Raw genomic sequence first — 26,346 nt, forward strand, 5'->3', positions numbered from 1 at the left:
CAGTATTATTTTATAATACCATGTTATTTATGATTTCCTATAACACCTATATTATCACCATCTGTTTTCAAACAATATGCAAATTCAACACTTACCTCATCATATGACTTATGCTATCATTGATATACATTCACACATACCCAAATATATTTTAACATAAAATATATTTTTATGTATTTTATACTTGTAAAATAATCCTCATGATATCTGATTACTATTAAACAGTTCAATATCTTTCCAAAACTGCACAAGTTACTCATATTTTTTCATGTACTTACCATCTGGGGCACTTTTATGTAGATCTATGAAACTGTGACTATTTTCCTTTAGTCAGTAAAATTTCCTTTAATGTCCTAGCATGCAAATTTTTTTCAAGTCTTTCTATTTGATTTCATAGGTACACTGGAAATAAACAACTTTGGTTTTTCTTCGACCAAGATATCTTTATTTCACCTTCAATTTTCATGAAATTTTTTAAGATTCGAATTTTAGAGTGACAATTTTATTATTTTCTTTCAGTTCCTTAAAATGTAATTCTATTTTCTTCTGATTTTCATTGTGTACAGTAATAAGTCTGCAGTCTTCATTATCTTTGTTTCCTTGTATTCATTGTAATTATTTTTACTCTGAGTACCTTTATGATATTCTATTTATGACTGTTGTTCAACAATTGATTATAAAGAACATTGTCATATCTCTCTTTGTTTCTACTACTTGAGGTTGCTTGACTGGCTAAGTTCTCTGGGCTGACATTTTCAATCAATTTCAGACTTTTATTATTTTTACAAGTATATTTTTCTGTACTCCCTTCTGGAACTCAAGTATCACATATCGTAGGGCAACTTGACACTTTCCACACATCACTGAGACCCTTTTTATTTATTCTCAGTTATTTTACTTTTATGCATCAGTGTGGATAGTGTCACTATCCTTTTTTTCAAATTCAATTTTTTGTTTGCTTATTTAGGATTTTTACTTTTTTCATAATATATCATCTGTTTTCAAGCCTGTTTAGTGAAATTTTTATTTTTGATATTGTATTACTCAACTCTAGAAATTTCATTGCTTCTTAATTATATTTTTTCTCAAATAACTTCCAAACAGTTCTTTGGGAAACTGTTTGGAAGGCATGATTTGTTTTAAAATCTGAGGAAATGAGATTGGGAGGGTCCCAGAGGCAGAATGATATGTGTTGGCTGTGATGCCACCCAAATCTCATCTTGAATTTAGCTTCCATAATGCTCATCTAACATAGGAGGAACCTGGTGGGAGGTAATTGAATCATGGAAGTGAGTCTTAATTAGCAGCGTGAGAACAGACTAATACATGTACTTTCAGATGTTTTAGGCTTCAGATGTCTACCAGAATTAAAGATATACTGTGGTGGGAGCTGGATATATAATTCTAAATTTCAAGAAAGTAATTCAGAATAGTGACTTAAACTTGGGAGTTGTCAGTGTACAGAATATATATAAGGTCTTGAGACCAGGTAATATTTCTCTAAAGATCAAATATATATTGTAAAAGAGATGAGAAACAAACTTCCAATCTTGGACCTATTTAGCATCACTTTGATGGAATATGAGTTATTAGTTGAATTATTTGTGATAAAAAGTTATTTATTTTACTCTAGCCTTTTTTGGTAGTTATTAGTACATAATGATGAGACTTTTTGTTTGCCAATGTACATGGAACACCAAAGTTACAATTATAGTGAAAAAATATGAGAAAAAAAGACTGGAAAAGATTGAAAATATTTAAGTAGATATTATTGAGGAAGTAAGTTTAGATATATTCTTCTGCTTCTGACATACAAGATAATAAGTCCCTGAAGGGCAAAAATATTTTGTTATATTTCATTTATATATTTATATATTTATTTATTTTGCATGCTCTGTGATTAATTTGCTGTAGTAAGAGCTAACTTCTCTTAGACACATGGCATGAGTTAGGTGCTTATTTTAAGTACTTTGCTGTATCATATTTTGTCACACCAAGAAGACACTGATTATGAGTTGCACCATTATAAGTGAGCAACTGAGAAAAATGGAAAAACACTAATAATTAAGTTCTAACACACCATTAAATTTTATGATAATTCTCAAAATTTGCAATGTTTGTAAGTGCATATATATTTAGGATAGTTAGCTCTTCTTGTTGCATTAATACATTTACCATTATGTAATATACCCTTCTTTGTCTCTTGATCTTTGTTGGTTTCAAGTCTGTTTTATCAGAGACTAGGATTGCAAGCCCTGCCATTTTTTGCTCTCCATTTGCTTCATAAATCTTCCTCCGTTCCTGATTTTGAGGGGAGGGATAGCACGGGTTGAGGGGATTAGGAAGATATAGCATTAGGCGAAAAAGCTAACGTAGATGAAGGGGCCATGGATGCAGCAAACCACCACCATGGCACGTATTCCCCTGTAACAAACATGCACAATCTGCACATGTATGCCAGAAATTAAAGTATAATAAATAAATTTTAAAAAGTGTTTGTAATGGATAATAAATACATTTTTTAAAAATGTTTCTAAGTAAAAAAATGTATCGTATAATATATATACACTAGGATATATATGTGTGTATATCTCTATATAATATCTATCTATCTATATGTGTATATTTGAGCCTTAAACCTTTGCCAACTCTGTGGAAGAAAGAGACAAAGTAAAGGTAGAGAAAGAGAAATGTACAAGGCAAAATACAAATGCATTTAGAACAGTGCCTGCCATATAACAGCACTCAACAAAATTGACAGAATAATTGAGCAAATGTGTTGTTCACTTTCCTATTTCTTTTTGAAGTAAGGACTTATGAGAAATGTTCTGAAAAACTCTTAGGTGAGACTAGCTTAGTTTTGGCCTTCATAAAATATAATTCTTGTACTATAGCAAGAAAAGTAAGTTAATCTCATTGTATTTCCTTACATATTGGATTCAGGCTTCTTCATACTGTGAATATTACTTTTAAGCCATGGATTAAAGTGACTTTGTGTTTTGTTCCGTAACAATCTAATGATAGTATTTTAATAATTGAATTTGAAATTGTTGTTTTTGTTTACTGAAGCAATAGTGCTTATATCACAAGACTGTAAATCACTTAGGCAATAATAAAGATGCTTCTACAGTATTATACAAATATAATTTTAGTATCATCTGTGGATTTCATGAGAATGCCATTTAAATATTTATTTATAATAGTTTATATGTAATAATTGAAAGAATTGTATTTTAAATATATTTCTTTGTATTTAATTTCTATACTTTTCCTTTTTGGTTCTACTCCTAAGTATAGCAGACTTTTAAGGCCCTAGATTTTTAAATGAACCAAAATATTGTAACTCTTTTCCCATCAGACATTTTTACCACAGATTAGATAAGAAAATCAAAAAAGATTTCTTGAGTTGATACCTTAAAACCGTGTTATTTCATAAAACTTGTATAATCTGTCAGGCGTCAAGTAATATTTTCCTGAAAAAGTAAGAATCATTTAGCAATTATTGCTTTTTAATTTGTAAATGTAAATAAATATCAAATAAAAATTTGACAAATGTATTTCATAAATAAAGAAATCATCTTAGCTATATTAATATGCACATTCCACCAGAATAAAACTGGCCAATATGACATATGAAAAGAGCCTGAACACATCATAATAAAATTCAAAGACCATTATCAAGGAAATGTTGACACTCAATCAGTCAGTCTTTTCTCAAAATTTCAAGTTGTCATGCATAGTGGTCACCCTCAACCCTGAGCATTCACACAGAAATAGTGAGACATTGGGTAGAGTGTACCTTCAGGGAATAAAAAAAATACAGTAGTTTCTTTTGCTTTGATCAAAACTTCCAAGGAAATGTACAGATGACTTCATAAAATAGTACAGTACTTCCATAATTGCTATATTTACCAAATTATCATAGTACATAATTTATACTAAAATTCTTATAAAACATATGTTCTATTCATCTGCAGAAAATATACAGAGAAATTAGGAACTAATTTTTCTAGATAATGAGATAAAGTAATGTTTGGCATGAATGTTATTAAATTGGGGTAAATGGCATTTTTTTCTTTTTAATCATGCACATGTATAATTTCCTAACAAAATAACACAAATATTTATGGAGGAATAAATGAAATGAGAATAGTAATGTATGTGTTACTGATTTTGAAATGAGAAGAAATACTTGGCCAAATAGAGCATAAAATAGACTTTCAAAAATTTACTGATGAATTCAACTACAGGGAACATAAATCTTTAAAGTTCTGAAGCATCACAGAAAATCAGTAAATTAATGAGTAAACAAACAAGTAAGAAGCAGGAGTCAAACTAGAAAAAAATATTCAAAATAATCATGTTGAAAAAACTACTTGGTAAAGCATTAATATTCATAATATATATAATTTATATTAATGTGTAACAAATGTTAAAGTCTACTTAATATGAGAAGATGCATGATGAAACAATGTGGAGAATAAACAAACCTGGCTTACTAAGAAATATTTAATCATTAATAAATAAAAATGAATGTACATTAAAAAAATATTTTCCTATTTTGCATTGCAAAGTGTTACCCAAATATCTTAAAATGTATGTTAGTTTTCAGTCATGAATTATGTTGGAGCATAATAAATTAGTACCATTTTTGCCAAATATCACTGAGTATTCTTTCAGACTTTTGTGTGTGCCATACAGTGTGACACAAAATTTATATTTTCAAGAATGTAGCTTCAAAATTTATTAAACCAACAAATGTATTTTGTATGTTTATTTCAATATGAATTATACCAATAAGAAATTAGTAGTTGAAATCTCAGATAAAAAAATTTAAATCTAGAAAAGAAAATACCTAAACATTTTAGCTTTCTTTTTTCTTTGATGGTGTTGAAGTTGTAGGTTATTTGCTTTAATGCTTACTTATCCCAATACCCATTCTGCCTTTCATTCCTTTAATAACAGAACAGTGACAATTTCAGCTGGGGACATGACCACCCAGTTAGAGACTGTATTAGTAAGCATCCTTTGCGATTAAAAATTGTCATGTGTCTAACTTCTGTCCAATAGGATGTGGGAGTCTAATGATTCCTTTAAATAGAAAATGATTTCTATTGAAGTCTGCATTGTAACATCCTGTGGAACTATTCACATGTGGTATGATGAGATTAACATCCTAAAGGATGAAAAAGCAACAATATAGAAGATACTCTTCTTCTTTCAGATCACCTTTAATTACATAATTTTCAGAAGAGAATGATACTATCTTGTTTAAGAAGCCACTTCTGCCTGTTCTAAATTTAAAAGGGTAGCTAACATCTTATCTGATCTAATAGTTTTCTGTATTTAAAAAAAACCTGCAAGTAATATGTATATAGAAACACAAGTTGAATTTTATTTTTAAAGGAGAAAGAAACCAAATCTAAAAATGGACCGAATTCTTTAAACCAGCATCTTACTGCTAAAATCTGATGGTCTTAAATTTTAAATTTTGGGTGATCTAAAACAATCTTTAAAGGCTTGTCACTAAAATGTATTATTCTATTTGTAAATAATATTCATAGCATTTCAACTCTAAATAAATATTTACCTCATCAATTAACATATAGGTGAATACCATAGAATTGACTGGCAGGAAGAAGTTTATCACGGTAAAATTCAGGCTCTAGGGATAGAATACCTGAGTTTCTGTCTAGGTAAAATTACTTAGGCGAGGGTCATCTCCTGTGCAAGCTTCTTTTATTTACATCATATATAAAAAGAACAGAAAAATTCAATGTAATTTATCGAATTGGATGAGGATTAAAAGGAATTTATTATGGTAACTGGCAGTTTGACCTCCATAAAAATTAGCTTTTATTATGAGAATGCTGATTTATAGATGGATACTAAGACTAAATAACAAACGTGGAAATGTATATGAAGGCTACTCTCAGTGGAATTCAAGGTTAGAAAGTTACTGTGGAGTAATTGAAAAAGACTAGGTGGTAGTTAATAAATTTTCACTTATCAAGTTAGCCAGTAATTTAAAGTTTGAGAGTGCCTTGGAACAAAGCTATGATAAGTGCATATTTTAAAATATTGAACCATGTCAAACTTCACTTAAAATGTGTATTTAAAATTTATTGTGCTGTGACTTTTTATTGGCGCATTTGATTAATATCCTATAATGATGCTGTGAGGCAAAGTGTTACATAAAAAATTTTTATAGGCATTATTCATACTCAACAAGGAATAGTTATTATATTTATAATGTTATTTAATATCAAGACAATAACAAATTATCGATAAACTTAAATGTAGCAGATGTCTGAATTGCCACTCCACTCTTAAAGAATGTCTTCAGAGTATGAAGATGCAGATTAGATTCAGAAATTTTCTTTTATACTATTTTATGGAAATTTATATAATTTGTTTTACAAATAGGAGCAGGTAAATGTGGGCTAAAGTAGAATGGATGAGTAAATACAATCAGCATAAATTTAAGGTGTGTTATCAGTATACATTGCCCTAAGACCATAGTGTGAAGGTAACTATTAATAAAATATGGCAGATTATTAAAAACCAGAGGGTAGATAAATTATAGAGTAAAGGTTATATCATAAGAATGGGTAATTTTGCTTTCTTTTCTTAAAATGTTAACGTTTACAATATCCATTTTTGCTTTCTTTTAGTAATAGAATATTTTGCATTAATATTTCAAATTAAATTTATCTTTAATGATAAAGAGTGATATATTTAATAATAGGGAGGTGTTGGTAAAATGAATCAGTATAGGATAAAGATTATTGTTCTTGTCACCATTCATGCTACTCCTGAAATATGCAACAGAGAATACTTTAAAATTAACTCATACTATATTGATGGAATTTCCACAAATTCTAGTTTTAACTGTAAAAACTGAAGCTTAGAAACTTTCATGTCTAAAATTCAGATTTTGAATGACTGTGCTGGGACTGAATCCCAGGACTTTCTAGTTTATGTATGTAGATTCCTACTAAATACTTGGAAAAATAAACATATGTTAAATTAGCAGAATAATAATCAATGAGTCTGATAAATACTACTGCCTATCTTTTAGTTTTTATTCCAATTTTACCTTTCAGATATTCTACTTAGTTACAACATTTCACAATTTATCTTGCAATTTGATATGGTTGTATGACTGTGTCTACACTAATGGCATAAGAACAGAAGCAATATACGCAACTTCGGTTTATTTCATTATATTCGACTCTTTCATCAAACAAAAGGTTAGAATACAGATCTAATAGTGTCATGTTTGGGACCATGAGGACCAGGGCATTTTGGGGATGGTAAACGTATAAGAAGAGGGAAAGTGTTTTAGTTCTGGAAGAACATTCTAGATCTCAGCCAAAATAATTTGGAGATATGAGAAAGACAAGTAAGCATCTATCTTATTTCAGCCACTGAATGCCCCATTGTCATTATTACTACAAGAATTTTCATATGTATCTTATATGCTAACTAATATAGTAAGCAAGAAACCAGGAGATAAAGAAGGGTATGACTTTAACTCAAACAAAAGATCAGAATTTAAATCATGTAAACCAAGAGAACTAGGTGGCAAATAGAAGGTAGAGAAAGAATTTATGAAAGAAATGAACTGAAGATGCCTATGAGAACTGAAGACTGGAGACACATGTTGCTTATAAACACAAAGAACCTACCTTTGCCTACAAATAAGAAGAGAAAATAAAGAATTATAGGAGATCTACTTCTGTTCAGTTAGCTCAGAGAAATTAGGGTGAAGATAAGAAAAATAATCATTAAGAAAACGTTTCTTGTTAGATACAAAGATAAGCAAGCGGATGAGAATCAGCTTGGCTAAATCAGCCAAGTGCAGTGAAGAGAATTGATGCCTATGTAAACATGAAGAATTCTTCACAAATCTATTCATCCAGGAACATACTCAGTCAAAGAGCTTTTGTTTTGGAGTTTCTGTTTTTATTTTGTTGTTGTTGTTTTTAGAGATAGGGTCTCACTCTCTTACCGGGGCTGGAGTGCAGTGGCTCAGAAATAACTCACTGTAAACTCCTCATCCCAGGTTCAAGTGAGCCTCCCACCTCAGCCTCTCAAGTAGTTGGGATAACAATTGCCTACCACCATGCCTGGCTAATTTTTTTATTTTTATTGTTCAGGCAGGGATCTCACTATGTTTCCAAGGCTTGCCTTGAAGTGTTAGGCTCAAATGATCCTCCCACCTCAGCCAATTCAAAAATTGAATCAATATCATTTAGTAAAAGACTGAATGTGTAGTTTGAGAAACTGGGATCACATGTTTAGAAACCGGGGAAGGAACCGGTTTGTGGAAATGAGTTGAAGAAGTTTTATAGTAACAAGATATTGACAAGAGTTTAGAGGAAAATGTGTGTCTCAGGTATATATCCTTAAAATAAAATACTGCATTTGTGAGTAACATAAGGTTCTCTGTATTTTTGCTATATTGGCCATCTCATATATCTGTATACCTCTTCAGAAGGAGCTTGTATATGGAACAGCTGCTCACTCCCAAGAGAGTATTTTTATGTCAGTGGAAAGAGCTCATTACATTAAAAATGAATAGCTCAGACAGTGTGCTCAGTGCTAGGAATAGAACTAGAAACAAATTGGATATGGTTCCTGCATTCATGAAGCTGAGAGTCTTAGAGGGAAACAGACTAAGAGAAATTTCTATCAAGGTACAATCATAATCTATGGTGGGAAGAACTGGAAGGTGAAGCCCTTGAATGGTAAGTGGGATCATGTAACTATTTTGTTCAGTTGTGCTCTCTTTACAACATTCCTTGCTACGAATTCACAATTACATTTTATTTGAGAAAATTAAAATTCAGAAAATGCAAAGTTAGAAACAGATAGTCTGTAATTCAATTCTCAGATTTTCCAGATAGAAAAAAATACAAGATCAGAAGCTACTGACATGATTATGAAAAATTTAAAAAAGTTTCCAAAATAAATCCAAATATGTCCTTTCTAATTTGACTTCTCTCCAATGGAAATGAAGTGAGCACCTTTCAGTACAAAAGTCTAGTACCCAGGAAGAACAGGAGAAATAAAAAAGCCACTTATTCAATTTAGAAAGGCTTGATGGAACATCAGTGAGAGTAGAAAGAAGAAAAAGACTGACATTTTGGGTGACCATTTCCTTTGAAAACTTTTTTTCTTCAATCCACAGTGTCCTAGTCCTGAGAATTTCCAAACCGGTTCAGTCTCACACCAAGTTAATATTCCATACAATATCCTAAAATCAATATTACATAAGTAAATGGAAACTAAGAAAACAAACTTGTTCACTTAACCATACATTAATAAAAATAATTATTTATAGAAAGAGGGAGAGACGCAGTGTGAATAAGTAATGGTAGGATAGAACCCTGTCATAATACATTTTGTTACATAGTCTTGACTATGTAGAAAATATATAAATGTGGCCAGGTGTGTTGGCTCACACCTGTAATCCCAGCACTTTGGGAGGCTGAGGCGGGTGGATCACCAGGTCAAGAGATGGAGAACATCCTGGCCAACATGGTGAAATGTCGTCTCTGCTAAAAACACAAAAAATTAGCTGGGGGTGGTGGTGCGTGCCTGTAGTCCCAGTTACTCCGGAGGCTGAGGCAGGAGAATTGCTTGAAACCGGAAAACGGAAGTTGCAGTGAGCCGATATCGGGCCACTGCACTCCAGCCTGGAGATAGTGAGAGACTCGGTCTAAAAAAAAGAAGAAAATATACAAATATTTCACATATTCACAAAGAAAATTTAAATTTACAGAAGTAAGATTCTCCCAAAATTGAAAAGAAATACAACAAATAAACCCAACTACATGTAAGGTATCAACATAGCCACAGAGGAATAAATTACTTTAGGTGAGTTTACAGTAAATTAGTAGCACAGAGAAATGTAAATATTATTCGAGAGTCTAAGTGTTGGAGTAAAATTAATATTACTCTTTTGAATTCACTGATTATGTAGAATAACCCAAATGGGTAAATATGCTAATGCTCTTATTAATAAACATTTTCAATACAAATAAGATCAAAATTAAATGTTTACTTTAAATCCCATAATATTCAATCATGTCTTCTTCACAAAAATTCATATTTGTATATGAAAAAAGTTCTATAAAATACTCATGTCATGAAAAACATAAAAGAGTAAGGAATTGATGCAGTTGAAGTGAGAATTCAGAGATGTAACAAAAACACCCATTAAATTCTAGAGTATTTATTTTACATCAAATATTTACCAATGCTTAGGCAAGTTTACTTTAAATTTTAAATTGTCAAAAATGACCATTACCAAAAAAGTAACTACGTTTTTCACAAAATGAATCAATAAAATAAGACTGAAGTTATTAATTAAAAGTATATTTTTACGTCAAAATAGACTTTGATAAGCATAAAGCATTCTGTAATTATCTTAAAATTCTGTTATTTTTAAATTCCCTAATAAATTTTATTCAATAATGTTTGCAGAGGTGGATGATGTGAGTGAGCAAGAGCGAATTTACATAAAGGAAATAAAAATGGAGTTAAGTATCTAAGATTTGTTTTTAATTTATTTCTAGAGTTTCTGAGTCAGTTTGTTTTTGTTGTTCTTTTCTGAAAGAATACATGTGTTAATTTTTCTTTTCTTAGAAATAAGGAAGTCAGTCTTTTAAAAAGATCTACTTATATGGTGCCATTTTGATGTTATTATAATACCCTGGACATAGATTTATTTATGATTGTTTAGAAGAAATATGAGGCCTACACTTTTAATTTCTTTTTATTTTTAAGATAAAAAAATGTAAGATTGCATTCATAAAATCTAAAAAATTGATGCATTTATTAATGTACTGCTTACGTAACAGTTGAAAACCTCAGAACTACACAGTACTATTTAAGCTCAACTGGAAGCTTGTGAATATCAGAGTTTCACGCCGATTCAAGGATTCTTGACAGATTTTTATTTATTTTTAATAGAGTTGCAAAAACATTTAACGGAACTCAGGGTGATTTGCAGTATTTCTCTCACACAGTGTTAGTACTTCATGTGAACTGCAGGCATCTGTAAGGCAATCATTTTGCTTTCACTTTTTTCCCATTTCACGTTGTCTAAAATGACTTGACACAATGTAAATTTCCTTTATTTCACTTACAAATATAAAAGAAATGGTCCCTCTTATTTTATGAAATGGTTTCTCTTCTTCCATATATCTTTTCAAACTGACAAAAAGAATGCATCTTGGAGTCAGTGTGAATGTCACATTCCTTTAGACTTTTACTCAGGTAAACACATAAATCTGCATATTATAGATATTACAAATCTGTAAAAGTTAATTTTGATATAATGTCTAACATATCATTTGCTAGACATGAAAATCAAAGCAATGATCATTTTGCTTCCAATTATGCTCTCCCTTTCCAGAAATATCCTATCAACAGTTTTTCAGATTCTGTGATCTGTGTATAATTTTTAAAAGATTTCTATATTGTCATCTCAATATAATCTTCCAACAATGTAGTATGTTGCAATAACGCTTTTTCCTTGTTTTACAAAAAGTATTTATTAAAGTTAACACTTAAGATATCTAAAAATAAATTATTTGAAAAAAATGTTTATCCCTTTTGTTAGTACACATTTATTATTCTGAAGCTTTCATAATGCATAGTGCTATATTTTCAATCTGTTAAGTCAGTAAGTATACTTTATTGTTAAAATATTTTAAGTAATTTGTGTTCCTGTACTAGTGACATTTTTAGTAAATAATCTCTGCTTTTTTTTAAATTAATGTCATTTTGAAAATACTAATTCCATATACTAAATTTCCCCTTAAGTCTGTTCATTTTTTAAATACATATCAATTTTTACATTGAGGTTTTGAGACCAACATGTTTCTGTCTGACATTGTTATATAAAATATTAAGAAAATAATCATAATCCAGGGCTAGATGTGGTGGCTCATGCCTGGATTCTCAGCACTTTGGGAAGCTGAGGTAGAAATGTTGCTTGAGCCCAGGAGTGCAAGACCAGCCTGGACAACATGGCGACCCTCTGTCCCTATTAAAAAGTCAGAAAATTAGTTGAGTGTGGTGGTGCACACCGGTGGTCCCAGCTACTTAGGAGGGTCTGGCAGGAGGGTCACTTGAGACCAGAAGATCAAGGCTGCAGTGAGCAGAGAAATGCAAATCAAAACCACATTGATATATCATCACACACCAGTTAGAATGGTGATCATTTTTAAAAATCAGGAGACAACAGATGTTGGAGAGGATGAGGAGAAATAGGAATGCTTTTACACTGTTGGTAAGAGTGTAAATTAGTTTGACCATTGTGAAAGACAGTATGGCACTCCCTCAAGGATCTAGAATCAGGAAGACCATTTGACCCAGTAATCCCATTACTGGGTATATACCCAAAGGATTATAAATCTTTATATTAAAAAGACACATGCACATTTATGTTTATTGCAGCACTGTTCACAATAGCAAAGACTTGGAACCAACCCAAATGCCCATCAATAATAGACTGGATAAAGAAAATGTGGCACATGTACATTATGGAATACTATGCAGCCATAAAGAAGGATGAGTTTATGTCCTTTGCGGAGACATGGATAAAACTGGAAACCATCATTCTCAGCAAACTGACACAAGAACAAAAAACCAAATACCACATATTCTCATTTATAAATGGGTGTTGAACAATGAGAACACACCAACACAGGGAGGAGAACATCACATACCAGGGCCTGTTGGGGGTTGGGGGGCTCAGGGGAGGAATAGCCAGGGGTGGGGGAATGGGGAGGGATAACATTAGGAGAAATACCTAATGTAGGTGATGGGGGAATGGATGTAGCAAACCACCATGACATGTATATACCTATGTAACAATCCTGCACAATAGGTACATGTACCCCATAACTTAAAATATAGGAAATAAAAATTATCTTTGAGAATGTGACTGGGAAATTTCTGTATGTTTTTAAGAACTGATCATTAGAAAAATATTAAAATATTAATACCATTTAAAGAAATATAGAATATATGTAATACTTTTATAACTTGTTTATAGTATTATAAATATTTTTATGAGTTCTATTTCTCTTCTGAGAAAGGGTAAACATATTTAATTCGTGTCTTCAGATACCATAGCACTCATGGCAAGCACTAAATGTACACTTGACAAACAATAAGGTAATTAATTTGGTATTGCTTGTTTCTCTTGAGGGTAGGTTAAAAGAAAAGAAGGAAGGAAGGAAGGTAGGAAAGAAAGACACTTCTTTCACATATCTTGAAACTTTCTTTTTTGGAAATTTAATTTTTTCTGACTGGGAAAACAAAATAAAATGAAACAAAGCAGAAACATACTACCCCTCAATACACTGCTCTCCATTCTAGCTCCAGTTCAGACTGGAGACAGGCATCAGCTCTGAAATGCCAAAGTTCAAGACTTGCAGAGGCTAACATGATTGTGTGTAAGAATCATCACTTCACCAGGCCTAAAGGAGAAGAAGCAGACTCTGGAATCAAAGGGCAATATAAGAGGTACAGGCACTTCTTCCATCACTCCCCTCTGTATTTATTCCATCCATATCTTAAACGATGCATTTTAAATTTAGCTGGATCATCCACTTTGGGAAGTACAATTAAAGATTGAGAAAAATAGTGTTATTTAACAGAGCTCTAGATCAGTTGTTTTCAACCTTGGTTTCAACTCCCTGGGGAGCATCAAGCAAATACCATCCCCCAATTCCCTTACACAGAAAACCTGATAAAATTCGTCTGGTAAGGGACACCAGTGTTCATACATGTAGTCTTTTTGATAATTACTGTCTAACTTAGGAGCTATCTGGTACAGCTGCAAAAATATGACAAAATAATCAGGACAATTTGAAAGAACTGTACCTGAAACATTACTTTTGTTGTTGCCTTATTCAATATAGTATGTATGGGCATATTTCAATTATTTTTTAATGACCCATTACAAACATTTTGGAATTATCTCCATGATCGTGAATGCTTCAAATTTGAACAAAAATAACAACTGAATTATTGCAAGCAAAATGTGGGTGTCTAAGAGATGCTATGTGTGTTTACACAAGTCCTGTCTTGTATGCATATTTTATCGAATGAGAATCTATTTTCACTTCAGATTCCATTTATCAAAAAGAACCTAATATATTCTTCCTCATCATTATATTATGGTTAAAAGCAAAATATAAAACATTAGAAAATAGAGCTTGTGGTGTCAGGAGGCAGAGCAAGTTGATGGAACAGAAGGTTCCACTAATCATTCCCCCAACAATGACACCAATTTAACAACAATCTACACAGAAGGAAAAAAAAAAAAAAAAAAAAAAAAAAAAAAAAAAAAAAACAGGTGATAGTCTAGTATAGATGAAAGATACACTGAAGAAATAGAAAAACCAGTGTTGAATCACAAATGCCATCCCCCAGCAGTGTCAATATGGTGCAGAGTGTGTCCCTGAACATTAGGGAAGGAAGAACACAGTGATTGTGAGGCAATGAACCCCGTGCTGTCCTGTTAGAGAAGAAAGGAAAACTGGAGGAAACTCAGCTGACAGCTACCCACAGAGGATGCATTAAAACCAGCTCTAGCCAGAGAGGAATTGCCAATCCCAGGGGTCCAAACTTGAGTTCCTGGCAAACTTCAAAACCAAGGGCTGGAGGGCTCTGGGTCTCTAAGTAAACTTGAAAGGAAGTCTAGGTCATAGTACTGCAACTCTTAAAGCAAGTCTTGGTGCTGAACTGGACCCAGAGACAGCGTACTGGTGAACCACGTGACCTACTGAGATACCAGCAGGGGTGGCTAAAGGAGTGCTGGCATCAACCTTCCCCTAACCCCAGGCTGCAGAGCACAAAGCTTCATAGCTTGTCGACTTGACAAGAGGGGAGAAAATAGTGGGAAAAACTTCGTCTTGCATTTTGGATTTCAGCTTAGCCACAGCATGATAGGGAAATGGTCAGAGTCATGAGGTGGCCATTACAGGCCTTAGATCCCAGGCAACATTTCTAGACATACCCTGTACCAGAAAGGAACTGGTTGCTTTGAAAGGAAGGGCCAGTTCCTGGCAACATTTATCACCTGCTAACTGAAGAGTTCTCATGCACTAAATAACAAAGCTTGATACTCAGGTTACTATATCAAGGGTCTCAGATGAGCCTCCAAAAGTTGCAGACTTCAGGTACCAGCACAACCATAGGGGCATAGAGCACCAATGGGGCACTTGGGATCCCTGTTTCCAGGATGGGACTCTTAGTATCTCTGGACCTGCTCTGAGTCAAAGGGGAGACCACCATCCTAAAAGGTTAGTCCTAGGCCAAGAAAAATTCACTACAAGCTGGCTTAAGAGCCCTAGGCCTTAAAGGAACATTGGTGGTAGTCCAGCAGTGCTCCCAGTGACATATGGTGGTGGTGGCTACAGTGAGAGGCTCTTCTTCCTTTGAAAAGGGGAGGAAAGAGTGGGAAACTATGCCTTGTGGTTTGAGTGCAAACTCAGTTGCACTCAAACTTATTTGGAGTTTATTGTTTAAGCTGCAATTAAACAATATGCTCCTGAATTACCAGTGAGTCAATGAAGAAATTAAGAAGGAAATTAAAAACAATTTTTGAAACAAATGATAATGAAAACACAACATACCAAGAACTATGGGATATAGTGATAGCAGTATTAAAAGGGAAGTTTACAGTTATAAGTGCTTACATCAAAAAAGAAGAAAAGCTTCGAATCAACAATCTAACAAAGGTAGACTTCTAAGGTTTTCCACTTTAGTTACTGACTCCTGGACAGCACCTCTGGACACACCTGGGGCTTTGGGGACTTTATTACCCTGAATGGAAGACAGAGGACTGCCTGGCTTTGCCACCTGCTGATTGTAGAGCCCCAGAACATTAAGCAAACATAGGCAGTAGCAAGAAGTAGATACAGCAGGCACTGGAGGAGACCCAGCATTGTGCTGACTTCAAGTCTAACCCTGCACAGTCATAGTGGTGGTGGTCACAGGGTTGTGGAGAAAAAGGAACCTATAGACACTGTTGGTAGGAGTGTAAATCAGTTCAACCATTGTGGAAGATAGTATGGTGTTTTCTTAAAAATCTAAAAACAGAAATGCCATTTTATCCAGAAATCCCATTACTGAGTATATACCCAAAGGAATATAAATCATTCTTTCATAAAGACACATGCATGCATATATTACTTGCAGCACTATTCACATTAGCAAAGACATAAAATCAACCTAAATGTTCTTTAATGGTAGACTGGATGAAGAATATGTGGTTTATATACACCGTGGAACACTATGTAGCCATAAAAAAAGGAAGAGGTTATGTCCTTTGCAGGAATATGGATGGAGCTAGAGGCCATTATTTTTAGCAAACTAACACAGGAACAGAAAACCAAACACCATATGTTCTCGCTTTTAAGTTAAAGCTAAATGATGAGGGCATATGGACACATCGAGGAGAAGAACACATACGGGGGACTACTGGAGGGTGGAAGGTGGGAGGAGGGAGAGAATCTGCAAAAGTAACTAGATACTATGTCTAATACCTTGGTGATAAAATAATCTGTGCAACAAATTTCCATGACACAGTTTACCAATATAACAAGTCTGAACATGTACAGATGAACTTAAAATAAAAGCAAAGTGAAGAATAAATTCAAAAACATTAAGCATCTTCTCTGACCATAATGGAATACAACTTGAAATGAACAACAAAAGGAATATTGGAAAATATAGAAATGCATGCAAATTAAACAATATGCTCCTGAATTAACAGTGGATCAGTAAAGGAATTAAGAAGAAATCAAAAACTGTTTTTGAAACAAATAATAAAATGCAGCATACCAAAAACTATAGTATACAGTAAAAGCAGTATTAAAAGGGAAGTTTATAGATATAAATGCCTACATTAAATTGGAAAAAAAGCTTTAAATAAACAAACCAACAAATTTTCTCAAGGAATTATAAAAGCAAGAGCAAACCAAACCCAAAATTGGTAGAAGGAGATAAATAATAAACATCAGAGCAGAATTAAATAAAATTGAAATAAAAAATACAAAAAAAATCCGTGAAATAAAAATTTAATTTTTTGAAAAGAAAAAAATTGAAAATCTTCAGTCAGACTAAGAAACAAAGAGAGAAATTCCAAACCAATAAAATCAGAAGTGAAAAAGAAGATATTACCAATGATGCTCTTTATCTAAATTAAAAAAAAAAAAAAAACTATTCTAAAATTTATATGAAACCATCGAAGGCCCAGAATAGCCAAAATTATTCTAAGAAAAAAGAACAAAATTGGAGAAATCACATTACCTGATTTTAAAATGTACTACAGAGCTATAGTAACCAAGATAGCACTGCACTGGCATAAAAGCAGGCACATAAGAGAACAGAATTGAATATCCAGAAAGAAACCCACACACCTACAGTAAGCTCATTTTCAACAAAGCTACCAAGAACATACACTGGGAAAAAATATAGCCTTTTCAATAAATGGTGCTGGGAAAACTGGATATCTATATGCAGAAGAATAAAACTACACTCCATCTCTCACCATATACAAAATTCAAATCAAAATGGATAAAAAACTAAGACCACAAATGATGAAACTACTACAAGAAAACATTGGAGAAAATATTCATGCCATTGGTCATGGCAAAAATTCCCTCAGCCATATCACACAAGTACATAGAACCAAAAGAAAACGGACAAACGGAATTATATAAAGTTAAAACGCTTCTGAACAGCAAAGAAAACCATCAACAAACTGAAAAGGCAACCCATAGAATGTGAAAAAATATTTGCAATCTACCCATCTGACAAGGGATTAACATCCAGCATATATGAGCTCAAATAACTCTATAGAAAAAAAACTAGTAATTCAATCAAAAATGGGCAAATGGCAATAGGCATTTATCAGAAGAAGACATGAAAATAGGCATATGCATATGCACTCAACATAATTGATCTTCAGAGAAATGCAACTCAAAACTACAATTAAATATCATCTCACCCCAGTTAAAATGGCTTGTATTCAAAAGTCAGGCAATATCCAATTCTGGTGAGGATGTGGAGAAAAGGGAACCCTTTTACACTTTGGGAGTGTAAATTAATATAAGCACTATGGAAAACAGTTGAGAGGTTCTTTAGAAAATTAAAAATTGAGCTACCATATGATCCAGCAACTCCACTGCTGGGTTTATATCCAAATGAATAAAAATCAGTATATTAAAGAGATATCTGTAGTCCCATGTCTACTGGAGCACTGTGCACAACAGCTAAGATTTTGAAGCAACCTAAGCATCCATCAACAGATTAATGGCTAAAGAAAATGTAGCACATATACACAATAGCATATTATTCAGCTGCAAAGAGAATGAGATCCTATCATTTGCAACAACATAGATGGAACTGGAGATCATTATGCTAAGTGAATCATGACAGGCACCAAAAGACACACATCACATACTCTCATTTATTTGTGGAATCTAAAAATCAAAAGAATTGAACGCCTCGACTTAGAGGGTAGAAAGATGGTTATCAGAGGCTGGGAAGGGTAGTTAAGGGCTGAAGGTGAGGGGAGGATAGCTAATGGGTACAAAAATAGATGAATAAGATCTAATATTTGATAGCACAACAGGGTGACTATAATCAACAATAAACGAATTATACATATTAAAATAACTAAAAATGTGTAATTGGATTGTTTGTAACATAAAAGAAAAATGTGTGAGGCATTAGATGTCCCATTCTCCATGATATGATTATATACATTGCAGACTTGTATCAAAATATCTCATGAATCCCATAAAAATATTCACCTACTATACTATGTACCCACAAAATATAAGGAAAAAAAAGTTGTAAAGGAAATACATTATCTTGTGGTCAACAAAAGAACATTAAACAACGTCTAGAAAATACACCACAATAGCTTTTTCTCTCACCTTTTCTAATAAATGTTTTAAGAAAAGTGCATATGCTTACACAGCTTGTCTTTCTTCCTTTTACTCCTGTTTTTAACATAAGATCAGTTGTTAACTGAAGATTTTCCAACCATGGGAGTTTTCAGGATTGCATGCTGCATAATTGTAGAGTGGCTATTGTAATATATACAAAAGAAAAATTTATATTTCTTCCTCAGTTCACATTTGACTGTGTTTCCAAAATTGAATTCATTATCAGCAATGAGTGTTAAATCTAGTACTGAATATATTATTTTTTAAAATAGCATTTTATCAAATATATTAGAATCTGATATTCTTCCATGTGCCATCCACTTAAGAATTGTTTCCTTGTTTTAATTTAATTACTTTACATATATATATTTGCACTTTAAGTTCTGGGGTACATGGTACATGTGCAGAACATGCAGGGTTGTTGCATAGGTTCATACATAGCAGTGTGATTTGCTGCCTCCATACCCCTGTGACCTATATCTGGCATTTCTCCCCATGTTATCCCTCCTTAACCTCCCTACCAGCCACTGTCCCTCCTCTATTGCCCCACAACAGACCCCAGTGTGTGATGCTCCCCCACCGTGTCCATGTGTTCTCATTGTTCTACACCCCACTATGAGTGAGAAAATGTAGGGTTTGATTTTCTGTTTTTGTGTCAGTTTGCTGAGAATGATGGTTTCCAGATTCATCCATGTCCCTACAAAGGACACAAACTCAACACTTTTTATGGCTGCATAGTATTCCATGGTGTATATGTGCCACATTTACCTTGTCAAGTCTATCACAGATGTGCATTTGGGTTGGCTCCAGGTCTTTGCTATTGTAAACAGTGCCATAATGAACACATGTGTGCATGTGTCTTTATAATAGAACAATTTATAATCCTTTGGATATACACCCAGTAATGGGATTGCTGGGTCAAATGGAATTTCTATTTCTAGGTCCTTGAAGAAGTGCTACACTGTCTTCCAAAATGATTGAACTAATTTACACTCCACCAACAGTATAAAAGTGTTCCTATTTCTTCACATCCTCTCCAGCATCTGTTGCCTCCAGATTTTTTAATGATTGCCATTCTAACTGGCGTGAGATGGTATCTCAATGTGGTTTTGATTTGCATTTCTCTAATGACCAGTGATGATGAACATTTTTTCATATGTTTGTTGGTCTTATATTGCCTTCTTTTGAAAAGTGTCTGTTCATGTCTTATGCCCACTTTTGGATGGGTTTGTTTTTTTCTTCTAAATCTGTTTTAGTTCTTTGTAGATTCTGGATATTAGCCCTTTGTCACATGGGTAGATTGCAATTTTTTTCCACTTTCTGTTGTTTGCCAGTTCACTCTAATGATTGTTTCTTTTGCTGCACAGAAGCTCTGGAGTTTAATTAGATCCCATTTGTCTTATTTTGACTTTTGTTGCCAGTGCTTTGGGTGTTTTAGTCATGAAGTCCTTGTCTATGCCTATGTCCTGAATGGTTTTGCCTACGTTTTCTTCTAGGGATTTTATGATGTTAGGTCTTATGTTAAAGTCTTTAATCCATTTGGAATTAATTTAAGTGTAGGTGTCAGTAAGGAGTCCAGTTTCTGTTTTCTGCCCATGGCTAACCAGTTTCCAACACCATTTATTAAACAGGGAATCCTTTCCCCATTGCTTGTTTTTGTCAGGTTTGTCAAAGATCAGATGGTTGTAGATGTGTGACGTTGCCTCCGAGGTCTCTGTTCTGTTCCATTCGTCTGTCAGTTATATACTACTGAATATATTCTCATATATTGCTCAGATATTTCTGAGATACATTTCTCATATATTTCTCAAATATCTCAGTGTTTACTGAATATTTGTCTTTATTACTAAAACAAATTATCAAAAAGTTGCAACAAAATGTTACATATGAACCGATTTATCACAATATTCTAATAAAATAAAATAGCTCAAATTTGCCTTCTAATGCACTGAGTTTCTCTATTAAGCCAATTAAACAATCAGCCAGATAATCAATAAATGTATGTTTATTCTGCACCTGACTAGATTTGGGACCAGAAAAGCTAACAAACTAACAGTATATTCAAGATGAAAGTGAAGTAGTGAAATTTCTACACACCTTGCAAACTGTTAAACTTAAGGACTAATTGATCAAACATTTTAAATTGTTAAGTAAACTCAGACTCTAACTTCTATTACTAAAAATCAAGTTAATAAATCTCATTTTTCTCCACAGCTTACCATGTAGCAACATTTGTTTATGACTGCAAATTTGTCTGATTTAATACATATATATAAATATATATATTCTGTCATTTCTCTATATGAATCAAATATGAATCTCATTTCTCTATATGAATGCATATATATTTTATATACATAAAATATATAAAAAATATATATGTATTCCTTTTGATTCATATAGAGAAATGAGAGGATAAATTATATAAATGCAGACAATTCAAAATCAGTTTTAGACTGAAGATTTTCCAAAAGAGATTTTTTTCTCTTATTGTGGTTAATATTGTGTAAGCCACCTGTAATAAACTTTTAAGATATCAAAACACACACAAATAACACAGTGTATTTGTGTGTGTGTGTGTGTTAAGTAACTCAGAAATAGCTTCCCATAATGTTCTTAGTACTACTGAGATCAATATTGTGAATTTTTTCTTACCTCTCAAAATGGAAATAAGAAGCCTAATTTCAGAAAAAAATGAATTTTTATATTTAGAAATCAATCTTTTGTAAATATGTTTTAGCTACAGACAAAAGAAAGATGCGTAAGTGAAGGACAGCTTTTCCATTGAGTTTGTTCTCCTTTGATTCAAGGTGATGTGGTTGAGAGCTGACTTCAGACTAGAATGATCAGCTAATCTATCATTCATACCAGAAGAATTTGAGGAAAAAAAAAGGAACTATTAATCATTATGCTAGGACAATATAGAAAAACAAGAACTCTACTATGCATATCAGGACATGTGGTCATCCTTATCATAAACACACCAGAAGTTTAAAACCTAATTTTATCACTCTATTAGTTGTAACAATTTGTGGAAATTGTTCAACATACTGGCATCTCAGTTTTGTTTTTCATAAAGAATGAATTGTAAACTCTAAATTTAAACCACAAAATACATACAAGGTATATATCTCATATTAAGCATTCAAAAATTGGTAGCTGTCCTAGGATATTTTTCTTTTTCAGGGTGGGAAAGCATTTTTTATCAAAATTCAGTTAGGCGTCAGTTACTTCAATTTTTCCATGCCAAAGTGTTCTCTATTTGTGCATTCCAGAATATCTCCACACTATAAAAATATTTACGTCTTTCTTGAATGTTATCATTGTCAGAGAACATGCTCACTAGCTCCAAGGGAAGGACAAGAGATATGAGGAAAAGAACTATCTCAGGCAAGCTAAGTGAAAATTAGCCAAATTTTTAAGCTAAATGTCAGAGGATTTTTTCCACAAAGGGAAAGACAGTAAATATTTTCAACTCTGGGGCCATACAACTATTATCTTTGCATTTAGTGGCATTATACCTATTATAATTAGACTGAAATTTATGCTATGCAAGAACTATAAAATTAGATAGCATTCTGAAATTTTTTACCTACCATCTGGAAATTAAATCAAATAAAACCATGACTGATTGGCAAATTTACAAAAATCAATCATACAAAAACTATATTAAAAACATGTATATTTGTGTTTGCATCCATGTGTTGTATCTGAGAATCACAATTAACGTGGTCTTATGTGTATATGTAACCATTAACCCATTAAGAAAATATATTTGGTCCTCTACTTTTTAGGCACGTGGTAGAATAATAATTTTTGCCCATTTCTCAGTAGGATTGTATGGAGTCATGTGACTAGTATGAAAGGAAATAAGTCTCAGGACACCAATCTCACTAAGTCAATGGGAAAACTCAAGCTGGGAATTGAGTCATGGAAACTTTTCCCTGGAAACAAAGCCCCTAGCCAGATAGGGGCAGGAAAATCCTGGTACTGGAAACAAAGCTCCTAGCCAGTCAGAGGTGGGAAAACCCCAGCACTGGGAACAAAGTCCCTAGCCAACCCTGGGTCGGCTAACATAGTTCCTCAGTCCATTCTCTGAAAGGAAAGTCCAACAGCTGTTGGGACACGGGCAATGACCACTCTAAGTACTTCCTGCTGAACTGGGGAGTAGAAGGGGCCCTGAAGTTGAGGTTTTCTACAGATGAGAATCCTCTGGGGTTATAGGTCAATCCAGTGGTCTGTGATAGAAATGAGCCAAGGACATTTGGGGTTCCATTTGCTGGACCATTTGTAGCTTCATGGTCTCAATTCTGGAAGAAAGGAGTTTGGCAAGTTAAAGATGCAAGGCTCAAAGGCAAGCAGTAGTAGTATGGTTATTAAGGGGCCTAGAAGTAGGGAGAGTCAGGGTAGCCAGTTGTTAAGCAAGCTCCATGATATTATTTTTTGGAGGTGGTTAGCCCTGCATTCTATTCGGTCCCTGAGTTCTTAAACTTTATTTAGGATGATACCTGACTGGTTTACAAACTAACTGCATTCTTCTCCTAAAAAGATACAAATTCCCCCTCTTTCTGGCATTAACAGATCCAGGGTCCTTTGGTTTTGAAGAGCCACAGCAGCTAAAGAATTAAACTCAGAATGCAGGAACTAACTCAGAACCACAAAGCTTCATGGAAACTGAACAACTGACTCTTGAATGTTGACTGGATAAACAATGAAATGAAGGCAGAAATAAAGATGTTCTTCGAAACCAACGAGAATGAAGACAAAACATACCAGAATCTGTGGGACATATTTAAAGCAGTCTCTAGAGGAAAATATATAGCAATAAGTGCTCACATGAGAAGCAAGGAGAGATCTAAAATGGAAACCCTAGCATCAAAATTGAAAGAGCTAGAGGAGCAAGATCAAAAAAACTCAAAACCTGGCAGAAGACAAGAAATAACTAAGATCAGAGCAGAACTGAAGGAAATAGAGACACAAAAAACCCTTCAAAAAATCAATAAATCCAGGAGCTGGTTTTTTCGAAAAGATCAACAAAATAGACAGACCACTAGCCAGATTAATAAAAAAGAAAAGCGAGAATAACCAAATTGATGCAATAAAACACGATAAAGGGGATATGATCACAGATTCCACAGAAATTCAAACCATCATCAGAGATTACTACAAACAACTCTATACATATAAACTAGTAAATCTGGAAGAAATGGATAAATTCCTGGACACTTGCCTCCTCCCAAGCCTAAACCAGGAAGAAGATAAAACCCTGGATAGACCAATAACAAGGTCTGAAGTTGAGGCAGCAATTAAGAGCCTACCACCCAAAAAAAGCCCAGGTCCAGATGGGTTCACAGCCGAATTCTAACAGACATACAAAGAGGAGCTGGTACCATTCCTTCTGAAACTTCCAAATAATCCAAAAAGAAGGAACCCTTCCCAAGTCATTTTATGAGACAAACATCATCCTGATACCAAAATCCGGCAGAGACTCAACAAGAAAAGAAAACTTCAGGCCAATATCCATGATGAATATACATGTAAAATCTTCAATAAAATACTGGCAAGCCGATTGCAACAGCACATCGAAAAGCTTATCCACCATGATCAAGTAGGTTTCATCCCAGATATGCAAGGCTGGTTCAACATACGCAAGTCTATAAACGTAATTCACCACATAAACGGAAACAAAGACAAAAACCACATGATTATCTCAATTGATGCAGAGAAGGCCTTTGACAAAATTTGACAGCCCTTTATGCTAAAAACCCTCAATAAACTAGGTATTGACAGAGCATATCTCAAAATAATAAAAGCTATTTATGACAAACCAACAGCCAATATCATACTGAATGGACAAAAACTGGAAGCACTCCCTTTGAAATCTGGCACTAAACAAGGATGCCCTCTCTCACCACTCCTATTCAATATAGTACTGGAAGTTCTAGTCAGAGCAATCAGGCAAGAAAAAGAAATAAAGGGGACTCAAATAGGAAAGGAGGAAGTCAAATTTTCTCTATTTGCAGACAACATGATTGTATATCTAGAAGACTCCATCGTCTCAGCCCAAAATCTCCTGAAACTGATAAGCAACTTCAGCAAAGTCTCAGGATACAAAATCAATATGCAAAAATCACAAGCATTCCTATACACCAATAACAGACTTAAAGAGAGCCAAATCAAGAATGAGCTGCCATTCACAATTGCTACAAAGAGAATAAAATACCTAGGAATACAACTAACAGGGAACGTAAAGGACCTCTTCAAGAACTACAAGCCACTGCTCAACAAAACCAGAGAGGACACAAGCAGATGGAGAAACATTCCATGTTCATGGTTAAGAAGAATCAATATTGTGAAAATGACCATACTTCCCAAAGTAATTTACAGGTTCAATGCTATTCCCATCAAGCTACCAATGACCTTCTTCACAGAACTGGAAAAAACCACCTTAAACTTCATATGGAACCAAAAAAGAGCGTGCATAACCAAGTCAATTCTAAGCAAAAAGAACAAAGCAGGAGGCATCATACTACCGGACTTCAAACTATACTACAAGGCTATAGTAATCGAAACAGCATTGTACTGGTACCAAAACAGAGATATAGACCAATGGAACAGAACAGAGGTCTCGGAGGCAACACAACATATCTACAACCATCCAATCTTTGACAAACCTGACAAAAACAAGCAATGGGGAAATGATTCACTGTTTAATAAATGGTGTTGGGAAAACTGGCTAGCCATGTGCAGAAAGCAGAAACTGAACCCCTTCCTGACACCTTACACTAAAATTAACTCCAGATAGATTAAAGACTTAAACATAAGACCTAACACCATAAACACCCTAGAAGAAAATCTAGGCAAAACCATTCAGGACATAGGCGTAGGCAAGGACTTCATGACCAAAACACGAAAAGCATTGGCAACAAAAGCCAAAATAGACAAATAGGACATAATCAAACCCCACAGCTTCTGCACGGCCAAAGAAACAGCCATTAGAGTGAATTGGCAACCAACAGAATAGGAAAAATGTTTGCAGTTTACCCATCTGACAAAGGGCTGATATCCAGAATTTACAAAGAACTAAAACAGATCTACAAGAAAAAATCAAACTGTCCCATTCAAAAGTGGGCAAAGGATATGAACAGATGCTTTACAAAAGAAGACATACATGAGGCCAACAAACATATGAAAAAATGCTCATCATCACTGGTCATTAGAGAAATGCAAATCAAAACTACATTGAGATACCATCTCATGACAGTTAGAATGATGATCATTAAAAAATCTGGAGACAGCAGATGCTGGAGAGGATGTAGAGAAATAGGAACGCTTTTACACTGTTGGTGGGAGTGTA

Source organism: Sapajus apella, unplaced genomic scaffold, assembly GCF_009761245.1.
Source record: "Sapajus apella isolate SASKATOON/1434 unplaced genomic scaffold, GSC_monkey_1.0 scaffold108, whole genome shotgun sequence".
In the NCBI taxonomy this organism is placed as follows: domain Eukaryota; kingdom Metazoa; phylum Chordata; class Mammalia; order Primates; family Cebidae; genus Sapajus; species Sapajus apella.